This window comes from Cherax quadricarinatus, chromosome 2, assembly GCF_038502225.1.
Source record: "Cherax quadricarinatus isolate ZL_2023a chromosome 2, ASM3850222v1, whole genome shotgun sequence".
In the NCBI taxonomy this organism is placed as follows: Eukaryota; Metazoa; Arthropoda; class Malacostraca; order Decapoda; family Parastacidae; genus Cherax; species Cherax quadricarinatus.
The window spans coordinates 5,627,307-5,645,148 of record NC_091293.1 but is presented as its reverse complement, the minus strand read 5'-3'; the positions used below and the strand labels follow the sequence as shown (position 1 = coordinate 5,645,148).

The 17,842-nt window shown below is 44.8% G+C and overlaps 1 protein-coding gene across 1 annotated transcript in view; it reads right to left on the bottom strand.

Annotated features, from left to right (window-relative positions):
• Positions 1-17,842, bottom strand: part of LOC128690178 (cell adhesion molecule Dscam2-like) — a 485,658-nt gene that overhangs the window by 82,287 nt on the left and 385,529 nt on the right. The window lies entirely within an intron of this gene.

The window sequence follows — 17,842 nt, the reverse complement described above, 5'->3', positions numbered from 1 at the left end:
CTGTTGCATATGTGTCTTACCTAACAACCTGTCGGTATTGTATACCATTTTGATGTTCATCTTGTCAGACACTGCAACACGTGGCATCTTGGTACAGAAAACACCTTGGACAAGCTTTTCAAGTGAGAAGGGTTGGATCTGAGAGGGACATGACCTCTCAGTTGCCTCTCACTACTACTACTACTACTACTACTACCTGCACCTCTCCTTCCGACAGTATTTAAGCCTCCGCACTGTCGCTTGATCTTCAGATAGTTCCTGACTATGGAACTGAACTTCTCCAGGCCGAGGGACTGACAACCTCAAATTCTACGACTTTAAGGGTGATGGACTGATTACATCGTCTTCACATCTCTACTGCTCCTGCCTACTTTCTGTATTCGACTGAAGAAGCCTACTGTGTAGGCGAAACGTTTCGGAATAAAGATGTCTAACTGTTGCATATGTGTCTTACCTAACAACCTGTCGGTATTGTATACCATTTTGATGTTCATCTTGTCAGACACTGCAACACGTGGCATCTTGGTACAGAAAACACCTTGGACAAGCTTTTCAAGTGAGAAGGGTTGGATCTGAGAGGGACATGACCTCTCAGTTGCCTCTCACTACTACTACTACTACTACTACTACCTGCACCTCTCCTTCCGACAGTATTTAAGCCTCCGCACTGTCGCTTGATCTTCAGATAGTTCCTGACTATGGAACTGAACTTCTCCAGGCCGAGGGACTGACAACCTCAAATTCTACGACTTTAAGGGTGATGGACTGATTACATCGTCTTCACATCTCTACTGCTCCTGCCTACTTTCTGTATTCGACTGAAGAAGCCTACTGTGTAGGCGAAACGTTTCGGAATAAAGATGTCTAACTGTTGCATATGTGTCTTACCTAACAACCTGTCGGTATTGTATACCATTTTGATGTTCATCTTGTCAGACACTGCAACACGTGGCATCTTGGTACAGAAAACACCTTGGACAAGCTTTTCAAGTGAGAAGGGTTGGATCTGAGAGGGACATGACCTCTCAGTTGCCTCTCACTACTACTACTACTACTACTACACTGCACCTCTCCTTCCGACAGTATTTAAGCCTCCGCACTGTCGCTTGATCTTCAGATAGTTCCTGACTATGGAACTGAACTTCTCCAGGCCGAGGGACTGACAACCTCAAATTCTACGACTTTAAGGGTGATGGACTGATTACATCGTCTTCACATCTCTACTGCTCCTGCCTACTTTCTGTATTCGACTGAAGAAGCCTACTGTGTAGGCGAAACGTTTCGGAATAAAGATGTCTAACTGTTGCATATGTGTCTTACCTAACAACCTGTCGGTATTGTATACCATTTTGATGTTCATCTTGTCAGACACTGCAACACGTGGCATCTTGGTACAGAAAACACCTTGGACAAGCTTTTCAAGTGAGAAGGGTTGGATCTGAGAGGGACATGACCTCTCAGTTGCCTCTCACTACTACTACTACTACTACTACCCTGCACCTCTCCTTCCGACAGTATTTAAGCCTCCGCACTGTCGCTTGATCTTCAGATAGTTCCTGACTATGGAACTGAACTTCTCCAGGCCGAGGGACTGACAACCTCAAATTCTACGACTTTAAGGGTGATGGACTGATTACATCGTCTTCACATCTCTACTGCTCCTGCCTACTTTCTGTATTCGACTGAAGAAGCCTACTGTGTAGGCGAAACGTTTCGGAATAAAGATGTCTAACTGTTGCATATGTGTCTTACCTAACAACCTGTCGGTATTGTATACCATTTTGATGTTCATCTTGTCAGACACTGCAACACGTGGCATCTTGGTACAGAAAACACCTTGGACAAGCTTTTCAAGTGAGAAGGGTTGGATCTGAGAGGGACATGACCTCTCAGTTGCCTCTCACTACTACTACTACTACTACTACTACTGCACCTCTCCTTCCGACAGTATTTAAGCCTCCGCACTGTCGCTTGATCTTCAGATAGTTCCTGACTATGGAACTGAACTTCTCCAGGCCGAGGGACTGACAACCTCAAATTCTACGACTTTAAGGGTGATGGACTGATTACATCGTCTTCACATCTCTACTGCTCCTGCCTACTTTCTGTATTCGACTGAAGAAGCCTACTGTGTAGGCGAAACGTTTCGGAATAAAGATGTCTAACTGTTGCATATGTGTCTTACCTAACAACCTGTCGGTATTGTATACCATTTTGATGTTCATCTTGTCAGACACTGCAACACGTGGCATCTTGGTACAGAAAACACCTTGGACAAGCTTTTCAAGTGAGAAGGGTTGGATCTGAGAGGGACATGACCTCTCAGTTGCCTCTCACTACTACTACTACTACTACTACCCTGCACCTCTCCTTCCGACAGTATTTAAGCCTCCGCACTGTCGCTTGATCTTCAGATAGTTCCTGACTATGGAACTGAACTTCTCCAGGCCGAGGGACTGACAACCTCAAATTCTACGACTTTAAGGGTGATGGACTGATTACATCGTCTTCACATCTCTACTGCTCCTGCCTACTTTCTGTATTCGACTGAAGAAGCCTACTGTGTAGGCGAAACGTTTCGGAATAAAGATGTCTAACTGTTGCATATGTGTCTTACCTAACAACCTGTCGGTATTGTATACCATTTTGATGTTCATCTTGTCAGACACTGCAACACGTGGCATCTTGGTACAGAAAACACCTTGGACAAGCTTTTCAAGTGAGAAGGGTTGGATCTGAGAGGGACATGACCTCTCAGTTGCCTCTCACTACTACTACTACTACTACTACTACCTGCACCTCTCCTTCCGACAGTATTTAAGCCTCCGCACTGTCGCTTGATCTTCAGATAGTTCCTGACTATGGAACTGAACTTCTCCAGGCCGAGGGACTGACAACCTCAAATTCTACGACTTTAAGGGTGATGGACTGATTACATCGTCTTCACATCTCTACTGCTCCTGCCTACTTTCTGTATTCGACTGAAGAAGCCTACTGTGTAGGCGAAACGTTTCGGAATAAAGATGTCTAACTGTTGCATATGTGTCTTACCTAACAACCTGTCGGTATTGTATACCATTTTGATGTTCATCTTGTCAGACACTGCAACACGTGGCATCTTGGTACAGAAAACACCTTGGACAAGCTTTTCAAGTGAGAAGGGTTGGATCTGAGAGGGACATGACCTCTCAGTTGCCTCTCACTACTACTACTACTACTACTACCCTGCACCTCTCCTTCCGACAGTATTTAAGCCTCCGCACTGTCGCTTGATCTTCAGATAGTTCCTGACTATGGAACTGAACTTCTCCAGGCCGAGGGACTGACAACCTCAAATTCTACGACTTTAAGGGTGATGGACTGATTACATCGTCTTCACATCTCTACTGCTCCTGCCTACTTTCTGTATTCGACTGAAGAAGCCTACTGTGTAGGCGAAACGTTTCGGAATAAAGATGTCTAACTGTTGCATATGTGTCTTACCTAACAACCTGTCGGTATTGTATACCATTTTGATGTTCATCTTGTCAGACACTGCAACACGTGGCATCTTGGTACAGAAAACACCTTGGACAAGCTTTTCAAGTGAGAAGGGTTGGATCTGAGAGGGACATGACCTCTCAGTTGCCTCTCACTACTACTACTACTACTACTACTAACCTGCACCTCTCCTTCCGACAGTATTTAAGTCTCCGCACTGTCGCTTGATCTTCAGATAGTTCCTGACTATGGAACTGAACTTCTCCAGGCCGAGGGACTGACAACCTCAAATTCTACGACTTTAAGGGTGATGGACTGATTACATCGTCTTCACATCTCTACTGCTCCTGCCTACTTTCTGTATTCGACTGAAGAAGCCTACTGTGTAGGCGAAACGTTTCGGAATAAAGATGTCTAACTGTTGCATATGTGTCTTACCTAACAACCTGTCGGTATTGTATACCATTTTGATGTTCATCTTGTCAGACACTGCAACACGTGGCATCTTGGTACAGAAAACACCTTGGACAAGCTTTTCAAGTGAGAAGGGTTGGATCTGAGAGGGACATGACCTCTCAGTTGCCTCTCACTACTACTACTACTACTACTACCTGCACCTCTCCTTCCGACAGTATTTAAGTCTCCGCACTGTCGCTTGATCTTCAGATAGTTCCTGACTATGGAACTGAACTTCTCCAGGCCGAGGGACTGACAACCTCAAATTCTACGACTTTAAGGGTGATGGACTGATTACATCGTCTTCACATCTCTACTGCTCCTGCCTACTTTCTGTATTCGACTGAAGAAGCCTACTGTGTAGGCGAAACGTTTCGGAATAAAGATGTCTAACTGTTGCATAACAGCTCCCTCCACTGCGTTGGCCAGTGCTCCCACCCCACACCTAGATAAGTGAACCCCATCCCTGGCATACATGTCACTTCTGCCGTAGAAGAGGTCCCAGTTGTCAATGAATGTTACCGCATTTTCCTTACAGTATTTGTCCAGCCAGCAATTGACACCAATTGCTCTGGACAACCATTTATTTCCAACTCCTCTCCTTGGCAAAATGCCACATATGACAGGTTTCCCACCCTTCCTCCTAATTATCTCTATTGCTGACCTATACCTGCTAATCAGGTCCTCACTCCTACGTCTGCCAACATCGTTGCCTCCAGCACTGAGACAGATAATAGGATTGCTCCCATTACCTCTCATGATGTCATCCAGATGGCTAACAATATCCTTCATCCCAGCCCCAGGAAAACACACTCTCTGCCTCCTACTCCTATCCTTCAAGCAGAATGCCCTATCCATGTACCTAATCTGGCTATCCCCAACAACAACAATGTTTTTACCTTCCTTGGCGTCGTCCGTCGTGATGCTACGAGTAGTCGACTCACATTCGCCAGGTAGCATTACACCACTTGTAGAATTCGTCAAGACGTTCTCGATGGTCTTCGTTGGGGTTTCTAGGGATGTCTCACTCACGCCTACCAATGCTTTTTTGGTGCTCGTTGTGGCATTCCCAGTAGAACACTCACATTCGTCGGGTAGCACCGAGAATGGGTTGGAAGTTTCCACGGTAGTCTTCTGGTTTCTCGTTGTTTCTGCCTCTCCAACCGTTTTCTTGATCTTCAGCTTGGTTCCATGTTGCCCGGCCACTGTCCAAGCTCCCCTCTTAACCTGGGGACTCACAACAGGAGGATTACTACGAATCCTCTTGTTCTCCTCCGTTAATCGCCGTATCTCCATCTTAGCAACTCTGAGCTCTTCTCTCAGCTGCTGGTAAAGTTGCTCAAGAGAGGGCATCCTGGTTCAGTTTCACAGAGAGCACACAAACAGGTCTTCACAGAGCTAAGTACACGTCACCACTAACTAAGTACACGTCACCACTCTCAGCTAAGTACACGTCACCACTGAGCTAAGTACACGTCACCACTGAGCTAAGTACACGTCACCACTCAAGCTAAGTACACGTCACCACTGGCTAAGTACACGTCACCACTGTTAAGTACACGTCACCACTGAGCTAAGTACACATCACCGCTCTAAAGAAAGTGGAAGCTCATGGCATTGGGGGAAAAGTGCTCTCGTGGATCGAGTCATGGCTCACAGACAGGAAGCAGAAAGTGTCCATAAATGGGGTTAAATCCGAGTGGGGATCAGTAACAAGTGGCGTTCCACAGGGATCAGTCTTGGGCCCGTTGTTGTTTATAATATAAATCAATGATCTTGATGAAGGAATTACTAGTGATATGAGCAAATTCGCCGATGACACAAAGATAGGTAGGATAATTGATTCAAACGTAGATGTTAGGGAACTTCAGGAGGATTTAAACAAACTATATTCTTGGTCAGAAAAGTGGCAGATGCAGTTCAATATAGATAAATGCAAGGTTCTGAAGCTCGGGAGTGTCCATAACCATAGCACTTATAAGTTAAATGATGTAGAACTTAGCCATACAGATTGCGAAAGGGACTTGGGGGTTGTGGTGAGCAGCGGCCTTAAACCAAGACAGCAATGCATAAGCGTACGTAATAAGGCAAATAGATTACTGGGATTTATAACAAGAAGTGTAAGCAACAGAAGTCCAGAGGTCATACTGCAGCTTTATACATCATTAGTAAGGCCTCACCTAGATTATGCAGCTCAATTCTGGTCTCCATATTACAGAATGGACATAAATTCGTTAGAAAACATTCAGCGTAGGATGACTAAATTAATACATAGCATTAGAAATCTTCCTTATGAAGAAAGATTGAAGACTCTTAAGTTACATTCACTTGTTAGACGAAGAATGAGGGGAGACCTGATCGAAGTAAGACACATGTGCAACATCTGGGTATCTTTATTGTAGACGTTTCGCCATCCAGTGGCTTTATCAACACAAATTCTAGGACATAACTTGAAGACAGTAGAAATATGTACAGAAGATGAGGTAATCAGTCCCTCAACCTAGGAGTAGGTGCGAACAGCACCATAGTCGTGGAGATTCTGAAGCAGAAGAAAGAATCCTGGCGCTTATATAGTAATGTCAGGTGTAGCAGACGAGGGCATATTCACTGGTAGGCGGGATTCCCCAGTGGAAGTAGGTCCTTCCCAAAGAGATGGGTTAGTTGTAGTAGTAGTTGTCGTAGCCGAGAAGGTTATGTACATGTCCTCAGAATTAAGTTTCCATGATGTTGCAGTGTCTGACAAGTTGTGTACGAATGGTATATAATACCGACAAGATGAGAGTAAGACACATGTGCAACATCTGTCTACAAAAAGATACCCAGATGTTGCACATATGTCTTACTCTCATCTTGTCGGTATTATATACCATTCGTACACAACTTGTCAGACACTGCAACATCATGGAATCTTAATTCTGAGGACATGTACATAACCTTCTCGGCTACGACAACTACTACTACAACTAACCCATCTCTTTGGGAAGGACCTACTTCCACTGGGGAATCCCGCCTACCAGTGAATATGCCCTCGTCTGCTACACCTGACATTACTATATAAGCGCCAGGATTCTTTCTTCTGCTTCAGAATCTCCACGACTATGGTGCTGTTCGCACCTACTCCTAGGTTGAGGGACTGATTACCAAACGTCTACAATAAAGATACCCAGATGTTGCACATGTGTCTTACTCTCATCTTGTCGGTATTATATACCATTCGTACACATGATCGAAGTGTATAAGTGGAGGATAGGTATTAATAAGGTCTTGAGGATATCTCTCCAAGAGAGAACCCGCAGCAATGGATTTAAATTAGATAAGTTTAGATTTAGAAAGGACATAGGAAAGTATTGGTTTGGAAATAGGGTAGTTGATGAGTGGAACAGTCTACCTAGTTGGGTTATTGAGGCTGGGACTTTGGGTAGTTTCAAATTTAGGATGGATAAGTACATGAGCGGGAGGGGTTGGATTTGAGTGGGACTTGCACATCAGAGCTTATTTCTTGGGTAGCATTGAAAACTGGGTTGGGCAAATGTTCTGTTAATTGGATGAATTGTAAAGGACCTGCCTAGTATGGGCCAACAGGCCTGCTGCAGTGTTCCTCCTTTCTTATGTTCTTATGATCTTAAATCTTCCTGGAATGCTCTAATATCCTCGTCAGAATGAATTCGTCGGCTTATTTTGGGTTCATCGGCAAACTTGCTTATATTGCTATTTATTCCCTCAGTATGTCGTTTATGTAGATTGTGAACAACAACGGGCCCAACACTGACCCCTGTGGAACACCGCTCGTAATGCTTCCCCACTCTGATTTCTCCTTATTTATGCAAACTCTCTGCAGCCTATCTGTCATCCATGCCTCTATCCAGGAAAAAGTTTCTCCTTCTATTCCATGTGCCTTAATTTTCCTCAATAGTCTCTGATGTGGGACTCTATCGAAAGCCTTACTGAAGTCCATATACACAATATCATATTCATTACCATAATCTACCACCTCAAATACCTTAGTGAAAAAAGTTAATAAAGAGCGTCCTTTTGCAAAACCGTGTTGAGATTCGTTGATCAATTTATGCTTTTCAAGATGGCTATGAATTACCTTGGCAATTATTGATTCCATAAATTTTCCCATTATGGAGGTTAGGCTTATTAGTCTATAGTTTGAAGATAAGGACCTGTCACCTGCTTTGAAAATAGGTATCACATTTGCCATTTTCCACTTATCTGGCACTATGCCAGTTTGTAATGATATGTTGAAAAGATTAGCCAAAGGTTTGCTAAGCTCCTCTTCACCTTTCTTTAGAACTCTTGCGTACAGTTCATCAGGGCTTGGGGATTTGTTAGGTTTTAATTTATCTATTTGTCTAAGGACCATGTCATTTGTGACCCTAATCGTGCATAGTTTATGTTGCGACCTCCTACCTAACGGGTGGTTAAGTAGTTAACCTGCCGGCCGGCAGTACCACGGGGTACGTCATCATATCCAATGTGGGGACTGCTGAGCCGGCCTGACTGTCAGTGGTCACCAGACTTTCACTGAATTCACCTGCTGGTGAATGGCCTTTGACAGTGGTCACTAGACTTTCACGGAATACACCTGCTGGTGACTGGCCTTTGAGGTTCACCAGACTGCCTCACGGTGTACATCTGTGGACACCTGCTGAAGGCTTCTGTAGCAGACCTCAGAGACCTGTGGGTCTCTGTGTCAGAGGACACGGACACGAGGAAAGCCAGGATGTGTGTTGTATCCTGTGAGCGTTGTGTATCAGTGACACGGATACAGAAGTATTCAGTAAAGTTTACTGTGTGGTAACCCGGTGAGTGTCGGGTGACACGACACAAAAATTAGAAAGGGTCGTGTAACTCTGCCATAGTGAAGAGCTCTGTTCCACAAGGCACAGTACTCTCCCCCATCTTATTCCTTATCCTCATATCAGACATAAACAGAGATATACACCACAGCACCGTATCATCCTTTGCGGATGATACTAGGATCTGCATGAGGCTGTCATCTGCTGAGGACGCGGTTAACCTCCAAGAAGATATAAACAAAGTTTTCCAGTGGGCAACGGTAAACAATATGATGTTCAATGAGGACAAATTCCAACTACTCCGTTATGGAAAACTGTAGGAGATAATAACTAGAACAGAGTATACTACTGACTCCGGCCATACAATAGAGCGGAAAAATAATGTAAGGGACCTGGGAGTAGTAATGTCTGAGGATCTCACTTTCAAGGATCACAACAGTGCCACGATCGCACGTGCAAAGAAAATGATAGGATGGATAATGAGAACTTTCAAAACGAGAGATGCCAAGCCCATGATGATCCTTTTCAAATCACTTGTTCTCTCTAGGCTGGAATACTGCTGTACATTAACATCTCCATACAAAGCAGGTGAAATCGCAGATCTAGAGAGTGTACAGAGATCCTTTACTGCACGTATAAGTTCTGTCAAGCACCTTAACTACTGGGAACGCTTGGAAGCACTTGACTTGTACTCGTTGGAACGCAGGAGGGAGAGATATATCATAATCTACACTTGGAAAATCTTGGAAGGAATGGTCCCAAATCTGCACACAGAAATCACTCCCTACGAAAGTAAAAGACTGGGCAGGCGATGCAAAATGCCGCCAATAAAAAGTAGGGGCGCCATTGGTACACTAAGAGAAAACACCATAAGTGTCCGGGGCCCAAAACTGTTCAACAGCCTCCCATCAAGCATTAGGGGAATTGCCAATAAACCCATGGCTGCCTTCAAGAGAGAGCTGGACAGATACCTAAAGTCGGTGCCGGATCAGCCGGGCTGTGGCTCGTACGTCGGACTGCGTGCGGCCAGCAGTAACAGCCTAGTTGATCAGGCCCTGATCCATCGGGAGGCCTGGTCGTGGACCGGGCCGCGGGGGCGTTGATCCCCGGAATAACCTCCAGGTAACCTCCAGGTAAGTGTCAAATGACGCAGTGAAAAGGCTTCCTTAGAGACTGAGTGTCATGACACTGGTGAAAAGGGAGTGTCATGGATACCACGGAGACGGTGTGTCTGAGAACAGAGATAAGGTGTCATGACAGATAAGTGTCATAACACTCCAACATCGTGTCATAAGGCACGATTTTATGACACTTGGATTGGTAGTGTCGTAAGACACCCGAAGATGGCAGTGACATATGACACCGAGGCACTAGGGTTATGATGTTTTTTTTACTTGATTGTTTGTGACTTTGTATATAAAATATGTAGCTATATCAACGATAAACTCGTTATGTTTTTATACGAAGTATAGTAAAGATAATAAATTGTAGTGTTTATTTGTAATCCCGAGCTCCCCCATATTGCAGCACTAGTAACAGACTAATGAAACAAAAATATACTCTCCCTGTGTAGAGGTAATAGTGTTTTTTGTGTTAAACTAGTGTTTTGTAATAGTTTATTATCTTCCTGTTCTACATAATTTATTATTTCTGGAATATCGCTATTATCTTCCTGTGTAAAAACTGAGAGAAAGTGTTAAAAAATCTGCACATTTCCTTACTACTGTCGGTGAACTGACCCGAGTAACTTTTGAGTGGGCCTATCTTGTCCCTGATCTTACTTCTGTATACCTGAAAGAATCCTTTAGGGTTAGTCTTCGATTCTCTTGCAACTTTAACCTCATAGTCTCTTTTTGCTTTTCTTATTCCCGTTTTTATTTCTCTTTTACTGAATACATTGATAAATTAGACACATGTGCAACTCTTGGGTATCTTTATTGAGGAAACGTTTCGCCACACAGTGGCTTCATCAGTCCATACTTGGGAGAAACTTGAAGAACAGGAGGAGAATGAGGTAATCAGTCCCTCAACCTTGAGTCGATGTGGTCAGTCCATCAATCTTGAATAGAATACGGCATTCGTGCTGAGAAGGAGCTTATAAACCGTTGGCAGGAGAGGTGCAGCAGTCATAGGTCGTGTAACATTTGTTCAATGTTGAAGTAGGTCGTGCCCAAGAATTAGGCAAGCGAAGAATTCCCAAGTATTAAGATCCCAAGAAGTTGCAGTGTCTGACAGATTTGTAGATGAATGGTTCAGAGAACCGACATGTTGATAAATTAGACACATGTGCAACTCTTGGGTATCTTTATTGAGGAAACGTTTCGCCACACAGTGGCTTCATCAGTCCATACAAAGGAGAATCTTGAAGAACAGGAGGAGAATGAGGTAATCAGTCCCTCAACCTTGAGTCGATGTGGTCAGTCCATCAATCTTGAATAGAATACGGCATACGTGCTGAGAAGGAGCTGTGAGGAGGCTGTAGTTGGGGAGGTAGCAACGGCTACCAGCAGTGAGGTGCAGTCCAGCACCTGCTACAAGTGGCGAGTGGTTCACAGTAATGGAAGGCGCATCAGAGTAAGGAAAGTTAAGAGTGAAGATCTGAAGGTAGGAAATCGCTTCTCTGTTCTTCAGGATGAATGTACTTCAGTGGCCAGTGAAGGTAAGGGTACTACTGCCCCTGCTAATGGAGGTAAGCGCATTCTTGTGGTTGGTGACTCTCAGGTAAGATATATTGACCGTGCTTTTTGTAATAGGAATAAGAAGATGAGAGATAGAGTGTGCTTCCCTGGAGCTGGTGTTGGGGACATTGTCAACAGGCTGGATAATATCATGTCAGGTAATGGGAACAAGCCCATTATCTGTCTCAGTGCTGGTGGAAATGATATTGGGAAGGGTAGGAGAGAAGAGCTGCTAGATAAGTACAGGTCAGCTATAGATTTCATTAAGTCTAAGGGAGGGATCCCAATCATATGTAGCATCTTGCCTAGAAGGGGAGTAGGAAATGAATGGTTGTCTAGGGCAATTGGTGTAAATTGCTGGCTAGACAGATACTGCAAGGAACTTGCAATCCCATTCATTGACAACTGGAACAACTTTTATGGCAAACATGATATGTATGCAAGGGATGGGGTACATCTCTCTGGAGCTGGGGTGGTAGCACTTGCAGACTCGATTGAGAAGGCCATTGGTGAAATGCCTATGATTTTAAACTGATGGAAGATAGAGGTATGGGTGTGTGTGGGAAACAAGCAGGTTACAACACTTGGGTTGGAAACAGTAAATGTATAAAAGGCATTCAGCATGAAGTTATAAATAAAGACAATAGATCAGGTCAGCAAACAAAGGGGGACAGCAGAGGGCAGCAAGGGACTAGCTCCCTTAAGGTTTACTATACTAATAGCAGGAGTGTAAGAAATAAGATAGATGAGCTAAGATTAATTGCAAGTGCAGGAAACATAGATATTATTGCTATAACAGAGACCTGGCTCAATCTGAAAGATAGAGAGATGCCCTCTGAATGTCACATACAAGGCTATAAATTATTCCACACTGACAGGGTCAACAGGAAAGGTGGTGGAGTAGCGATGTATGTCAGAGACAATTTAAATTGTTGTGTTAGACAAGATATTAAATTAGAAGCGTCAGCCACTGAATCTGTTTGGTTACAGCTTCTCGAGGGCCGAGAAAAACTAATTTTGGGTGTGATTTACAGGGCCCCAAATCTTGATAGGGAGTGCAGTAAACTTCTATGGGACGAAATTCGTAAGGCATCTACATACGAAAATGTTGTGCTAATGGGAGATTTCAACTATAGACAGATTGACTGGAGCAATTTGACAGGAAATTTAGAGTCAGGTGACTTTCTTGATACGATCCAGGATTGTTTTTTAAAACAGTTTGTGACAGAGCCAACTAGGGGAAATAACCTCCTCGACTTGGTTCTTGCCAGTAGGGAAACACTAATTAATAATCTTGAGGTTAATGATGAGCTTGGGGAAAGTGATCACAAATCACTCAGTTTTAATATATCATGGAATTCCCCTAATAATGGCAATCAAGTCTCCGTCCCTGACTTTCGCTTGGCTGATTTCATAGGACTGAAAAATTACTTAGGTGGGCTGAACTGGAATGACCTGACTAAGGGTCAGGTAGGTGGTGATGGTTGCCGATATGATGCTTTCCAGGGCATAGTTCTAGCTGCTCAGTCAAACTATGTTCCAAATAGGGAAATCAGATCAAACAAAAATGATCCTAAATGGATGAACAATAGATTAAAATATCTGATTGGTCAAAAGAGAGGCATATATAGGCAAATCAAAAGAGGAGAGGGGCAATTGAGAAATCGATATATTCAGTTAAAGAGAGAAATAAAAAAGGGAATTAGAAAAGCAAAAAGAGATTATGAGGTTAAAGTTGCAAGAGAATCGAAGACTAACCCAAAAGGATTCTTTCAGGTATACAGAAGTAAGATCAGGGACAAGATAGGCCCACTCAAAAGTTCCTCGGGTCAGCTCACTGACAGTGATAAGGAAATGTGTAGATTGTTTAACACATACTTCCTCTCAGTTTTTACACAGGAGGATACCAGCGATATTCCAGTAATGATAAATTATGTAGAACAGGACGATAATAAACTGTGCACTATTAGGGTCACAAGTGACATGGTCCTTAGGCAAATAGATAAATTAAAACCTAACAAATCCCCAGGCCCTGATGAACTGTATGCAAGGGTTCTAAAGGAATGTAAAGAGGAGCTTAGCACACCTTTGGCTAATCTTTTCAACATATCACTACAAACTGGCATGGTGCCAGATAAGTGGAAAATGGCAAATGTGATACCTATTTTCAAAACAGGTGACAGGTCCTTAGCTTCGAACTATAGACCAATAAGCCTGACCTCCATAGTGGGAAAATTTATGGAATCAATAATTGCCGAGGCAGTTCGTAGCCACCTTGAAAAGCATAAATTAATCAACGAATCTCAGCATGGTTTTACAAAGGGGCGTTCCTGCCTTACGAATTTATTAACTTTTTTCACTAAGGTATTTGAGGAGGTAGATCATGGTAATGAATATGATATTGTGTATATGGACTTCAGTAAGGCTTTTGACAGGGTCCCACATCAGAGACTGTTGAGGAAAATTAAAGCACATGGAATAGGAGGAGAAATTTTTTCCTGGATAGAGGCATGGTTGACAAATAGGCAGCAGAGAGTTTGCATAAATGGGGAGAAATCAGAGTGGGGAAGTGTCACGAGCGGTGTTCCACAGGGGTCAGTGTTGGGCCCCCTGCTGTTCACAATCTACATAAACGACATAGATGAGGGCATAAAGAGCGACATCAGCAAGTTTGCCGATGACACCAAAATAGGCCGTCGAATTCATTCTGACGAGGACATTCGAGCACTCCAGGAAGATTTGAATAGACTGATGCAGTGGTCGGAGAAGTGGCAGATGCAGTTTAATATAGACAAATGCAAAGTTCTAAATGTTGGACAGGACAATAACCATGCCACATATAAACTAAATAATGTAGATCTTAATATTACGGATTGCGAAAAAGATTTAGGAGTTCTGGTTAGCAGTAATCTGAAACCAAGACAACAGTGCATAAGTGTTCGCAATAAAGCTAATAGAATCCTTGGCTTCATATCAAGAAGCATAAATAATAGGAGTCCTCAGGTTGTTCTTCAACTCTATACATCCTTGGTTAGGCCTCATTTAGATTATGCTGCACAGTTTTGGTCACCGTATTACAGAATGGATATAAATTCTCTGGAAAATGTACAAAGGAGGGTGACAAAGTTGATCCCATGTATCAGAAACCTTCCCTATGAGGATAGACTAAGGGCCCTGAAACTGCACTCTAGAAAGACGTAGAATTAGGGGGGATATGATTGAGGTGTATAAATGGAAGACAGGAATAAATAAAGGGGATGTAAATAGTGTGCTGAAAATATCTAGCCTAGACAGGACTCGCAGCAATGGTTTTAAGTTGGAAAAATTCAGATTCAGGAAGGATATAGGAAAGTACTGGTTTGGTAATAGAGTTGTGGATGAGTGGAACAAACTCCCAAGTACCGTTATAGAGGCTAGAACGTTGTGTAGCTTTAAAAATAGGTTGGATAAATACATGAGTAGATGTGGGTGGGTGTGAGTTAGACCTGATAGCTTGTGCTACCAGGTCGGTTGCCGTGTTCCTCCCTTAAGTCAATGTGACCTGACCTGACTAGGTTGGGTGCATTGGCTTAAGCCGGTAGGAGACTTGGACCTGCCTCGCATGGGCCAGTAGGCCTTCTGCAGTGTTCCTTCGTTCTTATGTTCTTATGTTCTTATAAACCGTTGGCAGGAGAGGTGCAGCAGTCATGGACTGATGAAGCCACTGTGTGGCGAAACGTTTCCTCAATAAAGATACCCAAGAGTTGCACATGTGTCTAATTTATCAACATGTCGATTCTCTGAACCATTCATCTACAAAACTGAATACATTAATTTCTCTCATCTTTTGATTCGCCTACATATGCCTCTCCTTTGACCAATGAGATATTTTAATCTATTGTTTATTCATATAGGATCATTTTTGTTTGATATGATTTCCCTATTTGGAACATTTGTCTAAGCAGCTAGAACTATGCTCTGGAAAACGCCATATTGACAATCATCACCACCTACCTGACCCATAGTCAGGTCATTCCAGTTCAGCCCACCCAGATAATTTCTCAGTCCTTTGAAATAAGGCAAGTGGAAGTCAGAGACAGAGACGTGATAGCAATTATTAGGGTAATTCCATGATATATTAAAAGTGAGTGATTTGTGACCACTTTTCCCTAGCTCATCATTAACCTCAAAATTTTTGATTAGCGATTCCCTGCTGGTAATAACCAAGTCAAGCAGGTTGTTTCCTCAGTTGATTTTGCCACAAACTGTTTTAAAAAAACAAACCTGAATCGTACCAGGAAAGTCACCTGACTAAATTTCCTGTCAAATTGTACCCGTCAATTTGTCTAAAGTTAAAATCTCCCATTAGCATAACATTTTCGTATGCAAATGCCTTACGAATTTCGTCCCACAAAAGTTCACTGCACTTCCTGTCAAGGTTAAGAGGACTGTAAGTCTCACTCGAGATTACTTACACAGAATGACTCTCTTTTTTTAATGCTTCATTTTAATATATATTAAAGGTATTACCTATGTCTACGCTAATGCGGTTGATATCTTCGACTACTAGCACTACCACCACTAGAACTACCACCACTACCACAACCAACACTACTAACACCACCATTACCAACACCACCATCACCACCACTACTACCACCACCATCACCACCACTACTACCACCACCATCACCACCACTACTACCACCACCATCACCACCACTACTACCACCACCACCACCACTACTAACACCACCGCCGCCACCAACACCATCACTACCAGCACCACCGATACTACAATCACCACTACCAGCGCCTCCGATACTACAATCACCACTACCAGCACAACCGATACCACAATCACCACTACCAACACCACCATAATCACGACCGCCACTACCAACACCACCATGATCACGACCGCCACTACCAACACCACCATGACCACGACCGCATCTACCAACACCACCATGATCACGACCGCCACTACCAACACCATGACCACGACCGCCACTAATAACACCACTATGACCACGGCCGCCACTACAAACACCACCATGACCACGACCGCCACTACCAACACCACCATGACCACGACCGCCACTACCAACACCACCATGATCACGACCGCCACTACCAACACCACCATGACCACGGCCGCCACTACCAACACCACCATGACCACGGCCGCCACTACCAACACCACCATGACCACGACCGCCACCACCAACACCACCATGATCACGACCGCCACTACCAACACCACCATGACCACGGCCGCCACTACCAACACCACCATGACCACGACCGCCACTACCAACACCACCATGACCACGACCGCCACTACCAACACCACCATGACCACGACCGCCACTACCAACACCACCATGACCACGACCGCCACTACCAACACCACCATGACCACGACCGCCACTACCAACACCACCATGACCACGACCGCCACTACCAACACCACCATGACCACGACCGCCACTACCAACACCACCATGACCACGACCGCCACTACCAACACCACACATGACCACGACCGCCACCACCAACACCACCATGACCACGACCGCCACCACCAACACCACCATGACCACAGCTGCCACTACCAACACCACCATGACCACAGCCGTCACTACCAACACCACCATGACCACGACCGCCACCACCAACACCACCATGACCACGACCGCCACCACCAACACCACCATGACCACAGCCGCCACTACCAACACCACCATGACCACGGCCGCCACTACCAACACCACCATGACCACGACCGCCACCACCAACACCACCATGACCACAGCTGCCACTACCAACACCACCATGACCACAGCCGTCACTGCCAACACCACCATGACCACGACCGCCACCACCAACACCACCATGACCACAGCTGCCACTACCAACACCACCATGACCACAGCCGTCACTACCAACACCACCATGACCACGACCGCCACCACCAACACCACCATGACCACGACCGCCACCACCAACACCACCATGACCACAGCCGCCACTACCAACACCACCATGACCACGGCCGCCACTACCAACACCACCATGACCACAGCTGCCACTACCAACACCACCATGACCACAGCCGTCACTACCAACACCACCATGACCACGACCGCCACCACCAACACCACCATGACCACGACCGCCACCACCAACACCACCATGACCACAGCCGCCACTACCAACACCACCATGGCCACGGCCGTCACTACCAACACCACCATGACCACAGCCGCCACTACCAACACCACCATGACCACGACCGCCACCACCACTACTACCACCATCACCACGACCGCCACCACCACTACTACCACCATCACCACGACCGCCACCACCACTACTACCACCATGACCACGACCGCCACTACCAACACCACCATGACCACGACCGCCACCACCACTACT